General features: G+C 41.5%; 1 protein-coding gene across 1 annotated transcript in view; it reads left to right on the plus strand.

Annotated features, from left to right (window-relative positions):
* The first annotated feature begins 4180 nt into the window (after positions 1-4180).
* lrrc4ca (leucine rich repeat containing 4C, genome duplicate a) overlaps positions 4181-17326 on the plus strand; it is a 196083-nt gene continuing 182937 nt past the window's right edge. Inside the window, exon 1 of the mRNA XM_076991759.1 lies at positions 4181-4194. The gene's annotated coding sequence lies outside the window, so the exon portion shown is untranslated. The remainder of the gene's footprint in view (positions 4195-17326) is intronic.

Raw genomic sequence — 17326 nt, forward strand, 5'->3', positions numbered from 1 at the left:
CCAATGTGAAACTATAGGCACACACATTTTTTAAGTTTAAAAGCCTGTTACATTACAATGTACGTCTACCAGTATATCAGTTCATCTGTCTCTCAGTGTGTTACAGGTTATTTCCTTGGTTATGTTCAAGTATAGACCCAGTGTTTAGAAATGTTTCTTTTAAAAGTCCAGCACCCAAACAAACTGCCATTTTCTGTTGCCATTGACTGCACAACAACTAAAATGAGAACCGACATCAATAGAGATGGAACAATCAACAGAAATCTCCTACAGCCATTACTACAGTTAAATACTTTAGACATGCCAATGTAAAAATCTAATGTCTTTAATTTTCAATTGCAGAAATGTTTTTTTTTTCTCTTCGTCAAATCAATTACCATCACGTTCTGTGGTAAATTAATATGTCCTGACCCTATATGTTTTGTTCTGTGTACATTTTTCTCCTGAACATCAATGGATCCTCTGAATTACGAGTATTTGAATATTGATACATGTAAGCTAATACTATGAAAACCACATTCATTTCTGACATTGAAAATCATGTTTAAACCAGCAGTGCCAAACAACTAAACACATCGCCAAAAAACATTAGATAATACAAGTTAATAAGATTTTGATTAAAATAACAGAGAAAAAAACTTTTTTGTTCTTACAGACATAAACCTTTATATAATCAACCGAATGTTTAATTGCAGATAGTTGCTGAAATTGTACATAAATCTGTATATAATTTAAGAAAGCAGAAAAATACAGTATAAATAATACTGTATTGTTTCTGTTAAAAAAAAAGAAAGGCATGTAACTTGTAATTATTATCATAATGCTTAAAATAAAATATTTTGTCAAATTACAAATAATGTCTGTAATTTTACAGTTTTGTCTTCTGTTTTGTCATGCTCCTGTATTTGTACAACCTAGATGGCTCGCCCGTTATGGCCCCTGCCTGTACCAATGACTTCGAATATGGAATTCCCTTCATTAAATCTCGCTCTTCTCAGCGTTTGTGTCCGTCTCCTCGCTCCGCAGTGCGAGCTGCATTACAGTTTAATGTAAAATATTATATATTTTTTTGTGTAATACACATCTCGGCTCGTTATATATTGTTGTGTAGCAGTATAAAAGTTGAAAATAACTACCTGAATGTTACCTAATTGATAAATCAGGAGCAAGAGTTAAAAAATTATAATAATAATAAAAGTTAGGAGTTATAGAAAAAAAGTAAGCGAGAAGACTGAGGGGGGAAAAGAGAAAGAAGATGCCCCAGGCGGAGATTTCTCTAAAGCCCTCAGCCCTGAATCACTAGCTCTGCCCCAACACCACACTCACCTCCAGCCCAACATACTCTCCCCTGAGCCCGCAGTCCACTAGCTCTGCCCCAACACCACACTCACCTCCAGCCCAACACACTCTCCCCTGAGCCCTCAGTCCACCAGCTCTGCCCCAACACCACACTCGCCTCCAGCCCAACACACACTCCCCTGAGCCCTGAATCACCAGCTCTGCCCCAACACCACACTCACCTCCAGCCCAACACACACTCCCCTGAGCCATAAGTCCACTAGCTCTGCCCCAACACCACACTCACCTCCAGCCCAACACACACTCCCCTGAGCCCTCAGTCCACTAGCTCTGCCCCAACACCACACTCACCTCCAGCCCAACACACACTCCCCTGAGCCCTCAGTCCACCAGCTCTGCCCCAACACCACACTCACCTCCAGCCCAACATACTCTCCCCTGAGCCCTCAGTCCACTAGCTCTGCCCCAACACCACACTCACCTCCAGCCCAACACACTCTCCCCTGAGCCCTCAGTCCACTAGCTCTGCCCCAACACCACACTCACCTCCAGCCCAACACACTCTCCCCTGAGCCCTCAGTCCACTAGCTCTGCCCCAACACCACACTCACCTCCAGCCCAACACACTCTCCCCTGAGCCCTCAGTCCACTAGCTCTGCCCCAACACCACACTCGCCTCCAGCCCAACACACTCTCCCCTGAGCCCTGAATCACTAGCTCTGCCCCAACACCACACTCGCCTCCAGCCCAACATACTCTCCCCTGAGCCCTCAGTCCACTAGCTCTGCCCCAACACCACACTCACCTCCAGCCCAACACACACTCCCCTGAGCCCTCAGTCCACTAGCTCTGCCCCAACACCACACTCACCTCCAGCCCAACACACACTCCCCTGAGGCTCACCATACATTCTCCTTTGTAGTCAGTTCTTCTCTTCAGAGTGAACATAGGACATGAATAAAATCAATACAAAAAAATCATAGGGTCATAATTCCCTTGGAAATTAATCAGTAAATTTACTGTTTTATAGTATAGTTACTATTTACCACATAACATACAATTGAATAGTAAGTATTTATGGATTTTTAAAATGCCCTGCAAGCTGGTCATCATATTACTGGACGGAGTAATTCCATCCAGATCATTTAGTGTAATGGAGGCTATTCTAGTGTACTGTGTTTACACAAATAAATGTTACACAAAACATTTGTCTTCTGTGAAAAGACTGTTGTAAACTCATTGTAGAAGTTGCACAAACACTGGAGTGAACTTGACATCCAATGAAATGAAACTCCACCAGACTGAACAAGCACATCGGGACTGCACTCATTCAGCACCGTCCACTGTGATTCTACAAGATGGACCATCAAGGGAAGATAACATCTCATTTAAAATGGCTTCTTATTGACTAGACCCCACCATCCAGCTCCAAACAAAGATCCTTTAGATGAGCGGTTTGCAAGTATACAACAGTCTATCTATATGTTTATTTCATCTAAGAAATCAGACTGACCAGAATGTTTACCTGAGCTGTTGAAAATTGTGGTTTACTTTTTACATGCCTTCCTTTGTAGTCTGATTCCCCCACAATGTGAGCCACCCTCTTCATACACGGAGGTATTGGGACACGTGTTTAGGGACCACAGCAACTCCGCCACAACATTGCAGACCTTGTAAAGTTTCAGAGTGGAGTTTCTGAGTGCTGACTGTGGTGACGCTCTGTGCTGACTCAATCACCGCAGAGTTCCAAACCTCCTCTGGCATCGACATCAGCACAACAAACAAACACTGGGAGCTTCATGGCATGGGTCGCCATGGCCCAGCAGCCGCATGCAAACCTCACCTCCCCAGGCACTATGGCAAGCGCCTGGTCGAGTGGCGGAGACCACACGGCCTCCGACTGTGAGGAGTGGAAACGTAGTGTACTACAGTGATGAACCAGGCATCTCTAACTGGCAGTCTGAGGTCTGGGTTTGCAGGATGCCTGGAGAACGCTCTCTGCCTGACTGCACTGTGCTGAGTGTAGTTTAGTGCAGGAGCGATAATGGTATGGTACTGTTTTGCAAAGGTTGGCCTTAGTAGCCGTGGCATGGAATCTTAATGATTCAGCACACCAAGATATTTTGTATGCCACCAACTTTGTGGGAACAGTTTTAGGAAGCATTTTGTCTGTTCCAGCATGATTGTGCCCCAGTGCACAAAGCAAGGCCCATGAAGACATGGTTGGGTGAGTTTGTTGTGGACGAACTTGACTGCCCTGCACAAAGCATTGACCTCAACCCCATCAAACACTTTTGGGATGAAGTAGAGCAGAGAGCAAGAGCAAGGCCCTCTTGTGCAATATCAGTGTCCGACCTCACAAGTGTTCTTCTGGATGAATGGACAAAAATTCCCACAGACACATCCCAAATTCTTATAGAATGCCTTCCAACAAAAGTTGAAGCTTTTGCAGCTGCAAGGGGGTTTAGGATGTCATGAAACGTGCCCTTCGGTGGGGTGTACAGTCATGCCTGGCCCCTCCCACCCACCTGTCATGTCTACGTCTGTTGATTCAATGTGAGACAAAGTTTCTTATAGCTTGTTAAGGGATCATTGTTGAAGGGTCTGTGTTTATGGTGTTTTACTGTTTGAGATGTGTATGTTTGACGCTTGAGTTTGTTGTGTGTGTATGGGTGAGTCTAAGTGTCAGTGTACAGTATATACTCAGTGTATTTTAGTAAGTGTGTTCGGGTATGTCCTGTTTATTCTTCAGAGTCCCGTAGTAATATTTCCTGGTTTCATGTCGTTGTCTGTTTAGGCCATCATGCCTCGTCGTGCAGGTGCTGTCCGTCTTCAGTTCAGTTGTGTCATGTGGTTAATGTTGATAGCTGCTCTAGTAACCGCTGAACTCAGCAGGTGTGTCTGCCTCCGTCTCACACCACACCTGCCTCATTACACCAATTACACATGAGCTTTATGAAATATTAAAATATATGTGAGATAATTTTGAAAAGTACCCAACAACTACAACAATTAAATAATAATAAAAAAACACAGACACACACACACACACGGATACCAAATTTTATTGTAATTCACTGAAGGCTTCACCCGCCAAGGAGGCACTTAAGCAGAAGATGTGGTTGCGGAGCTGTAATACCTTTATTAGCTTTATTAGAGTTTTTATGGCACTTTTTCTTCTTTTTGCTAAATGCTCTTTGCATTCATACTTTAGAGTCATTACACTGTCATTGTTCATTTGTATTACTAAACCACTTAACTGTCACCTGTAGAAAATAAATAAATAAACAAACAAAACAAAGGGCACATAGAGCTAAAAGAGTGTATTTCTAGATCATTCATAAATTAAACATTGTACGTACAGATTTTTTTTGCGATGGAAGTTGCAGTGTGTTTTTGCTTTTTTGTGAGTACTTTGCAATAGGGAGTAAATGTTGTATGTTTTCCTCTATTTAGTAGTCCATTTTAATGATCTATTTACCTATTTATTCAGGGTTGCCAACTTTTCAAGATCGCTTGGAGTGAGATTTGAACCTGGAGGGGGTGGCGAACGTTAATTGTTGACGGGGGGGGGGGGGGGGGTTAGCGAACGTAAGTTGTTAGCGGGCGGCCTGTAAAATGGACACAAATTAAGTATTATATCGAGATCGATGGCAACCCTGATTTATTTATTTATGGGTATTATGCTTCTTATAAAACCCATGGTTTTAACACTTCAAGCAATCATTGAAGGAATCATTTAGACTATATGTATAAATATTTAACTTAATTAAGTTTAACTGGTGTGCGCAGTTACAAAATTCGAGAGGTGCACGACCTTGCGAATCGACAGCGTGCGACGCCCTCGCACACGGGCAGAGCCAGTGCGATTACGTCATCTTCGCCGCGCGGACCCTCGCCGCTTGTGCGCCGCAGTGACTTCGCGGGCTACCGTTGCATTGTGGGGAATGTAGTGTTTGTGCTTGCAAAACACAATCGGGCGGCTGTGGCCTGTGGGCCGGTTCTAATAGTATTTAAATATCATCCAGGGGGCCATAGATAATCAATCCGGATCCGGCCCGCGAAAAAAAACTGTTTATTTCGCTTTCATGTAGTGTACCGGGATACTGCTTTTCCCGATCTTTTTGCCGTTATTTTCGTCGCTCATGCTGCTTTCAGTCTCCTCCTCTTGAACGTATATACGGAAGTAAGGCGGGAGTTTGTCGACGTCACATCAAGACGACATCAGTGATTGGTCAAATTTGTGGGAAAGTTGTGGTGATTGGCTGAAGTTGCAACACCCCCCTGAATTCGCGGGGTTTGCTTGAAGTTGCGTTGAAGTTGCAAATCGCAACATCGCGAGTTTCTGGAGGGTCTGATAGTGGAAGTACTACAGGCGTGTCCATTCATGTGTTTTTACTCATATTGCGAAAGAGCTCAGAATATTCACAATGTGTTTGCCACATTTAGGATTCAATCTCTTATCCACACTAACAACAAAGTACTGTTTTTAATGTTAAATGAAAAAACACTAATAGTAGGAAGTGCATGAGCCTACCTGCACATTACCTCAGTGCAGAACGTTCATGTTGCCTCTGACAGTGTAGCCAGACGTTCACGCTGTTCTCCTTCACAGCCTTCCCTTGTCTCTGAACCCAACTCGGTTAATATTCAAACATCAGAGACAGTCTGCTGACCTTAGGGAGCCTACAGAAGTCTTCTCTTTATCTCCTCGCACCACAATTCTACTGCATGTTTAGGCCATTGGCTTTGTGCACGGGTACACACCTGATAGTCGGGCATCCACACAAGATCCTCCAGACGTTTCCTCTGATCCACACTCACTCCCATTCCTCATGATTTGACAATGTGTGGTTTATGACTTCACATTGCGCACAAGCTTCTATCCACAGGGAGGGAGGGAGGGAGGGATGGATGGATGGATGGATGGATAGATAGCACTTTTTTCACTTATTGAAAGGGAGCAACACACGTGCGCAGCAGTTATGGTAAGTAGGACATGTAAGAAGACGTTTACTCTGAGATTTTTGCCTACTTAAAAAGGAATAAAACATATACAACTCATCATGAAATTCAGAAATCTACGCAAATGTAAGAATGTTGAGTGGGAAAATATGCCATGACTTGTAGGGTGTTTAATATGTGAAAACCTACTGAATATTTATTAAACCATTAAACAATATGAAGATGTGAATAATGGAGGGAAAGGATACACACCTCAGTATTCTTCCTCCCTCCCTGTTTCCGCTTGCAGAAGGTTGCAGTGCTGCACCTGTTTTTACAGGTGTTCAGGCAGGACTAAGGAGGGGTGTAATGATGTTCATGACGTATGAGTGACAGGGGGTGTTTCCTAACGCCGGAGAAGGGTGCAGCAGCTTCATTCATCATGTTCTGTGAATAACAAATGTGAGGAGGCAGGAAAAGGTTGCCTTTTAACACTGCTCTCAGATCAGTTCTTAGTTTTTTCTTGGCTACCTTTAGCCTTTGGTTCTTCAGACAAACTGATTTTTCACAGTGATTTAAAATAGATTTTTGCTTTTAACTCAAAGTTAATGATTAATATTATTATAAATTAAGCCACAATTTAATGTAACACTAATTCACACATAAGGCATTTATCAACATTAAACTGCACTCAAGTTAAGCCCCCTGAAATGAAACATGTTACTGGGTAACTTTTAGTGTAATCTAGAAATGGAAAAAAGATAATTCATATGACATCATCTTCTAGATGTTGCTTAATATTTTCATTCCTCTAATATGTGATTGCATCTAACAGATCCTTCTGAAAGATCACAGTGAGTCAGGTCAGTTTCAGCAGGGATGTGAACTCCTGGGCCTCTCTTCATCCATACTGCTGGGCTATTACTGTGGGCTACACACTGACGCCAATAACACTGACTCGCACTCTGAATGACTGCCGTTGTGACAGCTACATTGACCTCGACGCTGCCGTTTCATCTGTCATGCCAAGCCATTGGAGGCTTCTCTCTCTCTCCCGCTCTCTATCCGCCTCTCTCGCTCTCTCTCTCCATTTCCCCACAGTATATCTCTGTGCTGTTACTCTCAACCTTGGCTGCTCTGGTTTCCTGCTCTCAATCTCTGGTGACATCGCTCCGCTGACATTAATGACTCCTCTAAAAAGAAAGGTTAATTAGGACGAACTGTTCCCTGCCCTCCCCTCTCACCATCTGCTTCCGCCAGTCAGCACACATACTGTACCCCACACAGCCCATGTGCTCATCCACTACATTCGTATGTTTCCAGTCACAGGACTACAATTCCACGGCACTTCTATGAAACAATTATAGTTTTCCTTGCCAGCAGTGGAAAGATTGAATTAAAAGTAAAACCTGCATTTAGTGTGAATGCACTAAACACCCATGTGAGCACATGTAACAGTAGATCAAGCTTTCAGGTGAAAGTTTTGTTTACATCTATCTGGACATATTTCAAAGCGGAGGAATCAAAGAAAACAGACAACATATTGGAGGATGGGTGAAGGCCTTAGAAGCGTCCCCAGTGATCCAGGGGTGAAGCTGATTCAATCTCTTTCATTTCCTCCACACACTGCTGTGAGAACAGGAGCACGATGGAGCGATGCTTTTGAGCACTGTTATGAAAACATCGGACGGCTGGATGTAAAGAAATAATTTATTTCTAATAAGAATCCATTAAAAAATGTCTTGTCTCGGACTGCCAGGGTGAAATATTTGACTTTTATTCTCTCCCTACTAATGATCATTAAGGTGTGTTTCAATTATTTACCGGACCAACTTATAAATAAGTGGTAATAGGAAAAAAATGAAGAACTATTCATTGTTTGCTAATTTAACTATTTAAAAATAGATATTTTAAATCGGGATGTCATAATACAAACCTAAAAAGATATGAAGAAATGCAGAAACGGTTGTTCGGCAAAATGCAATTCACTCTCTCATGCTGCATCTCATATAAAAGTTTGTTATGTAAGCTTTATGGACTGAGATTTCAACTGAGAGCCGAATTCTTGTACAAGTCTTGTTCTCATCTGCCTCCATTACTGTGCACATCTGTGGTCTCGCAGAGATGAGCGCGGTCATGCTGCCATGAACTCTCTCATGCTGCCATGAACTCTCTCATGCTGCCATGAACTCTTTTGCACTATGCTAGCACAAATGGTCAGTTGATATGGATACATTTATCAAATCATACTAAGTAAACATAATAAACCCCCTACAAAAATGAATGACTTTGGCATGATTACATGCCAATTCATGTAATTAATTAATGTAGGGCTTTTCAGCACACAGAAACCGTTGCCTCCTGCAACTTGATTTGATGCTAGCTCAGTATGAACTCTTCAGCCTGTAGTTTTCCGTGTCCTTTGGCAATGTTGTTTCTAACTCCTGGAAATAACACAGATTGTTGTTCACTACTCAATTGGGTAGCGAAAATTGGGTTTCGTCTCTTAACAAGTGCAAATTCACCTTATTTTTCAGCATAAGGGCAGCCGTAAGTGCCCCACTTAGAGACATTTGTAGAATAGGCCAGAATACCCACAGAGACATGCAGACATTTGTAAAGTTGTCCCCTAGTGCAGGGGAGGAGATCTTCATTAAGCCTGGGATATCAGTGTAAAGGTACATAGAGTTGTATACATCTCAAGGGACTCCACCCAGACGCTAGCAATGTGTACACCTTACACAGGTGTGTGACCCCAACAGTGGGACTAAACTTTCTGTTGAACAGGCCTAAGTTCCATAAACTTTTATCCACTAGTTAATGCACCATAAGACTTTTAAACACCCTAGAGGAGTCTGACACTGCACTGGAGAACACGCACAAACCAGAGAGCATCCGCTCTGAGGAAATGAGCAGAATGTGTCTGCAAATAGACAGTTTTGCATATGAAAGAGGAACCTGGGCAAGGCAAAGTGATGGATTCACTAAGCAGATAGCCAGCCTCTGAAGTCAATTTCTTTAAAGCAAAACCTTAGAGAAATGCTATAATAATGTGAGATTCCCCTGGGCTACTCACTGACATAATGTAGAGCCTCAAAATCACACAGCATCCGTACTGGAGGACAAAGATGATGAAGATTACATGTTTGCCAACAGCAGACCGGCTCCTCAGCAGGGGGGTGGAGCACTGCCCCCACCAGCCTGTCAGGCTAATGCTAATGCTGCTTCCAAGCCTCCCATCGACTTTGAAGGTCCATCCACAGTCCATCAACGTGGGCTGGGTTGGCTTAGGCTGTTGTGTGAGGGCTTGTGCCACCACTCACATTTGTGATAGACGATGACCCACAGGTCAAAGCCCAAGTAAGCAGAAAAAAAAATGTAACAGCAACTGAACAGAAGAATCAGGAGTTTCAGTCACAGGTCGAGTTTCAAGCTGCTCAGTTAGCTAATAGGGGCCACCTGAAAGGTAATCAATATTTCCGTCAAGTAGCCCATCAAGTATGGTCAGTGTAAACATTGCTGAGGATATGAAGTGTGTAATCCCCTTGGAGATATGCAATGCTAATGGAATGGTGCAGAGAAATTGCATGTGCATAGGAGTTTAATGTCATCTGAAATTACAGATGACACACGTAGCTCAAATATGCCTGTGTGTAAAACTGAACTCAACTTAGAGTATGAGGTCTATTAGCAGGGTGGCCGCGGGTCCTTAAAAAGTCTTAAATGGTATTAAATTTCATTTTTGTCAAATAAGGCCTTGAAAAGTCTTATTTTGTCTTAAATTTTCAACCACAATGTCTTAAATTTGCGGAACTTAAATATTGCTCGCAAGTATTTCGGGCTTAACGAGCACCGGTAGTTGTTGGACTGGCGGGATCATAATTTCATGCGGGCTGTATGTACGTTAACGTCTGTTCGGAGAGATATGACATATTCTTGGTGGCTCAGAGCTGTCACAGATACCAGCGAGGCTCATCAGCAGCAGCCTGCAATATCTACGTTTTGCCCAACAAGAGAACCATTCAGTCGAGCTCTGCTCAACGTCGCATTCACGCTGTAGGCTATGCGGCTCTACCAATACTTTGAAGGCTTAGGTAATATGGGCGCTAAAAACAGTTAAGAGTCACCAGTCATACAGATCCAACGAAGGAATTGACTCATTGTTTAAAACCATGTTCCCTGATGCCGCCTTCAAGTCTGGTTTATACTTTCGCGAGTGACCGTAGCGCGTGAACCTCCGCGAATGGCGGGACCGTTGCAGTGTTGTCCGAAACGATATATGTGTTAGTATAAAGAAACACTCCTCAAAAACAGGGGAAGGAACATTTACCTGACCAATTTAATGTTACTTTGTGTTCCAAGTTTGACAAGTGCTGAAATTTAGGCTAAAGTACTTGAAAATGCTTGAAATTGTAACTGCTTCATTTCACAACAAATATCTGTCTGACTGAACAGTTCTCTTTACGTTAACAAATACGAGCCTCTTATAATTCCAGGACGAAACATGAGAGAACGTGAAGACGTTAAGATTGGGCGTTTTGAAAATAAACAACCATTAAATAATGTGATAAAAAAGCGAATTATTTCGAATCATTTCGAGTATATGTATAAATATTTTACTTATTTAAGTTTAATGTGCTGGGATATATAGAAATGGACCTTGAAAGTGACGTACAAATGATTTAATTCCATCTTGTTACGGTGTATGAATCCTGCAAACATGACTTGGTTAATTGCAAGCCGCTCACGCATGGGCGAAACCACCGCGATTACGTCATTTTCGACGCAGCGGCTGACGAGCGGCTCGCGCGCTGTCGTACACCTCTCGAAATTTGTAAAAACTTGGCGCGCGCCGCGCTTCAGCGCAATTAACCAAGGCATGTTTGCAGGGTTCATACACCTTAACAAGATGGAATTAAATCATTTGTACGTCACTTTCAAGGTTAAGTATAAACCAGTTATAATAATAATTTATTTGCTGAACAAGCCGAAGGGAAAGCAGGAACCCTGATGGCCAAAGTGATCACAAAATCAAACATCCTTAGAAAGAGTTTCAGAGAAAAAGTAGCAGAACTGAAAGGGGTTGAGCGTGAGCTGGAGTGTGGATCAGAAAAACAGGAAAATGGCCTTGTGTGTGTGTGTGTGTGTGTGTGTGTGTGTGTGTGTATGGTATGATGCTGTTGTCAGTGTTTGAATTTTGTTTTGTATAAAGTTTCATTGTGTATACTGTACAGTGAAAAAAATGTAATGTTTGTGTCTTGTATTGTCCGTCTTGTGCATTAACATTTGAAGTTTTCAAGCAGCTAGATTAATTAATGTAATCAGTTGGTTTTTGTGCTTTATTTTAATGTGTATGATCTTGCGAGTTGGTCTTAATTTTATTTGGAAAACGGTATTAAAAAGTCTTAAAATGTCTTAATTTTCCCTTGGTCAAACCTGTAGACACCCTGATTAGGAAGTGAACTAACAGTCTGTAGCATTAAATCACCATTCAAGCCACACTAAACAGTAGGGGTGTATTCAACTAAGGATTTTCATAGTCGAATCTGATTTGTCAGCTTTTCCCTTTAGTCGACTAATAGTTGAATCGGGTTTTATTTTTTATTTTTTTTATTTAGAGCACCTTAAACGGGATCCCGAACGTAAAATTGACACAAATTAAGTGTTATATTGTGATCTATCGATCGCCGGTGGATGGCGCCAGAGCGATAGTAACTCATTGAAACATATATGTGGATCAGAGGTAAATAAACTGGATTTTTTTTTCGGCGTGAGATATCGGAAGTGTAGCGTGAGAGCGTGTGAAAACGGTCAAATGCGTGAGAGTTGGCAACCCTGCATTATAATCTCGGCAGATGCTGCGCGTATTCTGTAGCGTGTTCAGCTCCGCTCGTTTGGATTGTGCAACTGCAGGATGTGATTTATTAATGTGTAGTAAGGGAGATGCCTATTGTTAATGCGCACACATCATTTTAAAATATTTATTAACAGAAATTATGATGATTTTATTTGACAAAAGGCTATATATAACGAAAACAAAGACATTTCATGTAACAACTAATGCTTAGCAGCATCCTTGGGCACCCCCATGCAGTTAGAATGGTACATTCGACTATGATGTTCATAGTCCACTAGGGGGTATAGTCGACTATAGTCGAATCAGTGACTATTGCAGGACACCCCTACTAAACAGCAAAAATCACTGCTGAATATTAACCAATTAAAAGTTTCTCTTAACAGCATTCAAGGGTGCAATACCATAGAATTAATTTTTACATGCTCCCACAAAGCAGATTGAGCCAGTTACAGCAAACCAGTTCACAGCCATGTTCACATTCTGGCTGCCTGGTTAAGCAATGGTGTTTTCAAAAATTTGCACTACAAATCTATAACACTCCATTTCTTCACTGGAGGTTGCTACTCAAATGCAGGTGGTACACACAGTGATGCTACCATGGTCCCACATTACTGTCAGACTCCTTTGGGCAACCACACATAGGGAAAAAAAAAATCATTATTCCCTTGATTTAGGATCACTCTTTATTTCCCTTGTAGATTTAGGATCACTCTTTTACATTGTAGATGTCAATCTACACAGCCTCATGTTCTGAATCTATTCCACACTATGTTGATTTATTTTTATAATGTTTTTTCCTCTCTTACATTTTTTGCATATATTCTGTTGGTGAGGTCAGTTCAGTGTTCACAGGAGCAATTTAGTTGGACTTTTAAGTTTGTCTTCCTTTATGTTTATCTGGACCACCTTTATTAAATGAAAATCTTAAATTAAAAACTGTACAAGCTTTTCGCTGCTCTGATAAAATGAATGTAGCACTTCACTTGTGTTTTGGCTTCTCGACCTTGCACTGCACTATGGGTAATGATTATGGCTTTGACTTCAATAAACATCGTTCTGCTTCGTCCATGCCTCCTGCCTCCTATCACTCATCAGTACTTTGTTGAGAACATATTCCCTGAGTCCTGGATGACGAGGTCCTCGGAGGAGAAGAGCTGTGTGCTGAACTCCTGCTCTGACCTAAAGGGAGCGGGTGCTGTCTGATCGTTTGACACCCTCACGACTCATGAGAGCATGCTGGCTGGCTGGTCGTTCACATGTGGACTTCTTAAGATGTTTTACAAAAGAAACGTGACATTGGTCTGCATCTGTGTGTCTGCAAATGTTGTTCCGTGAGACCTATATAGCCAAATGAGGACCTGTAGTCCAGATCCAAGTGTATGAAGTGTTGTTCTTATGGACCCACACTGCTGTGCATGCCTGTGGTCTCAGATGAGCGTGATTAAGGGCTGGGCATGTCACAATGATCACTTCTGTGATCACCAGCACAAATAATCAATTGTTCAAGGCTATAAATCAGTGTTGTACCAGGTGATACCAGCATGTGGTTTACGTTTAACTAGCGAGTGGAGTCAAACTCTTGTTGGTGAGGCGATCTTCTCGTTATGAAAGAGTTTGCTAACGTTATTAGTCACTGACTTGACTGGACACAGGCAGCACTGAAACACTGTATTAATTACACATAACTATTAATTAACACTATTCATTACATATAACTATCAATTAACACTGTATTCATTACATATACCTTAATTAACACTGTATTCATTACATATAACCTAACTATTAATTACACAGTGCTGTTAAGCTTTCGTGTGTCTCATAAGCATGCCTTTCCTCAGTGCTGATTTAGCACTGAGGCGTTTGATGCCAGTCGGTTCAGGTTAAACGCGCAGGAGAAGCTGGACCTTCTGTCCTATCCACCCTCGTCTCTGCCAACCAGACTGAACCTGCTGCTCCACTGAGTGTGCCGTCTGAAACACGTTCACTTTGTTTCATTATACAGTAAAGGGAACCTTCGATCAGCTCTTAGGGTCTGTATGTTCTAGCGTATACAGCAGTTTGGGTGCTCACCAAGTGACAATTGTCTTCCGTTTCTGTACCAAATCCTTTAAACTATGATAGTGAAATATTGCATGAAGTGACTTTCAGAACAACTACCCCAACTGAATACTCAAGAGAAGCTCTTCTGCCTGCTACACGCCTGCTCCCTCTCCAGAGCGGAGGGCGAGGAAGTGTCTAACTGCATGCCAGTCTCTGCAAACATGCCATTCACAAATGGGTCAAAAACAAATGGGCAAATACGGTTAGCGCACAAAAGAGTGCATGTTGGTGGACACTGACGAGCCATTTCAGTTTGCTCATTAGAGCACACAATTGCATGAATAATCATTGTCCTAATTTGAATGTCTGTTCTCAGCAGTGAGATTGGTAATCTTTTATACACATTTGTGTCTTCAGTTTGAGACAAACAGACATTAGTTGCCCTTATTTGTTATTGTGTAACATTCATTTTTATGTACTAAGGAATGACTGGTAGGGATGAATCCTTGATTTGAAACTTTCAATGCCTACTTAAAATTCCAGCATTCACAATTATCAAAAAGAGCAAATTAGTGAACAATTTATTTTCTTCCTGTAATAGCATACTTTCTAAATCTAACACAGGTAAATATGAAATAAGAGAAATGTGCTCAAAACACTAAAACAACAATTAGGCCTTGTTAGTTTCTAATTTAAAAATAATTGAAAACCATCTTCAGTTTGGGACACGTAAGTTATAAGAAAATTGTTCCTGAAAATGAATTCATGGATCAGTGACCACACTGTATATTTTTCTTTTTCTGATTAAACAAGAAAAATGTTGTATGAAGCCGCATGAATATTAAACTTTCCAAATATAAATACAAATGTTCTTGGTCAGCAGGAAATGTTTGTTGATAACAATAACAACAAAACCCCAGAGAGATTTCATTGGTTTTTATTGAGCATTTTGAGTTCTCTTATTGGTTTTCTCACAGTGTTCATCTTGTTAACATCTAATTTATTGGCTTTGCTTTGTTCTCAGCTTCCCACTGTTCATTGCTCAAGAGAAGCACGAGGTCCAGAGTGCTGCTGAAATTTAATAAATGTCAATCTCCCTGAGCAAATGATGCCTCAGCCAGTCCTGCCAATTACACACACATTCATACTCCGTTAAAACCTTCTTCACACTCATTCATACTCCGTTAAAACCTTCATCACACTGGAACGTCAATAAGCTTTGCAGGATGTTACATTCATGAGACACACATACACACACAAACATAGAAACAAGCAAAATTGCATTTCCTTTCACATATACTTGTACTTTACTGGAGAAAAAATGATTTCATTGAATTTTATATTTCATTGGTTTTAATACTTGAAAATGGTTTCAGAAAAAGATGTTTTAATAAGAAGTGTTTCAAAATCAGAGATTAGGCAGGATTTTAATCAGGTGTATGATTAAACAATTATACCAAACAAATGATAATGATAATCATTTTCTTATTTAGGTTTAGGTCATTAACTGAAAGAGAAACATCTGTATAGGAGGCTTAAAACTGGGTGAGGAACAGTGATGGCTAAGTTACCTTGAGAAAGTAATCCGATTACTGATTACTCCTTTTAAAAGTAACTTAGTTACGTTACATATTACTTGATTTTAAAAGTAACTACGTTAGATTACAAGTTACTTTAGTAGTTACATTCAGCAGCAAAATAAATTTTTCCAATACTCACTTTATTGGAAGTGCATTTTTAACAGTAACAATGTATTGAAGCAGGTTCGGTAACCAAGGCAGAAACTGCTTAATCCAAAAATCCCGAGGAGGGAAACTTTATTGATAACGCAACCCTGGTGCGCGCAGGCTCCGCCCCCCAGTGTCTCTTAAAGGGCAAGACTCGCCGTGAGGAGTAGGAGTCGCTACAGTATCTCCTGACATTACGTTTGTGTAGCTGCGCGGTATTATTTGTAAATTTATTTGTAAACGTAATACAAGTGAACTGGGGTGGGTTTCCCGAAACGTTCGTAGCGCCAAGTACTTCGTAACCTCGTATGAAGCTACGAACGTTTCGGGAAACCCACCCCAGTTCAGTCAGACAGCTTGTGAAACGAAATACCATTACAATTTCAAGCATTTTAAAGTTGGCGACGTTAGTCAAAAGTCCAGCACTTTTCAAACGTGGAACACAGTGCAACATTAAAATTCTTCAGGTAAATGTTCCTTCCCCTGTTTTTGAGGTGTGTTTCTTTATACTACCACATATCGTTACGGGAGGACACAGCAAAGAATGACATGTAAAACGTGCTCGCGCTCTCACAGGGTCACGCGCAGCGTGCGGAGTTGAGCGCTACGGTCAGACGCAAAAGCAGAACTGAGCCAAGAAGAAAGCAAAACTATATTTTACTAGGGAAAATATAAATAGTAACGCACAGTTATTTGGATAAGTAACTTTAATCTGATTACTGGACTGGAAATAGTAGCGCGTTATATTACTCGTTACCGAAAAAAGTGGTAAGATTAGAGTAACGCGTTACTAAGTAACGCGTTACTGACATCACTGGTGAGGAACAGTCAAACTCTGCTTCTACAAGTTCACCAGCAACCTCTTCATGATACAGGCCATGCAACATGGCACGTCTGAGCACAGCAACAAGACACAAGATAGCTACACTGCATGAGTAAGGTCTCAGCCAGGCAGAGTTCAAAGCAGACTGGGGTTTCACGATGTGCTTAGTGTCGCAGATGAAATGCACATCATAGCTATGTCACTTCGACATCAGACCATATTCAGCAGTGCCATCAGCTCTGAACTGGCAGCATGGAAGGATTGCAGCCAAAAAGCCACATATTTGGTGTGGAAAAAAAGCAACGTATTTAATATATGCATGAAAACATTGGTGCTGTAGTGGGTCAAAATGGCACCAGGTGATCTGGAGTGTTGAGTCAACATTTTAAATATTTGGCTGTAACAGAAAGCAAACTGAGTGTCCGCAGGTGTGGTAGTGTAGCCTCGTGGGTTTAGGCAATTTTACAAAGGAAGACTGGAGACGGTCAGTAATACTCAAACTTCGCAGTTTTATTTTTCAGGTCTCTGGGAGTTTCAAACAAGTCCTCAATCCAAGTGCACTTTTCTTGACCCCTCCCCCTTTTACCAGCCCCCTTTTATACCCAAAATTCCCATATCGAATTCCGGGTAAAA

This window comes from Brachyhypopomus gauderio, unplaced genomic scaffold (genome assembly GCF_052324685.1).
Source record: "Brachyhypopomus gauderio isolate BG-103 unplaced genomic scaffold, BGAUD_0.2 sc85, whole genome shotgun sequence".
NCBI classification, from domain to species: domain Eukaryota; kingdom Metazoa; phylum Chordata; class Actinopteri; order Gymnotiformes; family Hypopomidae; genus Brachyhypopomus; species Brachyhypopomus gauderio.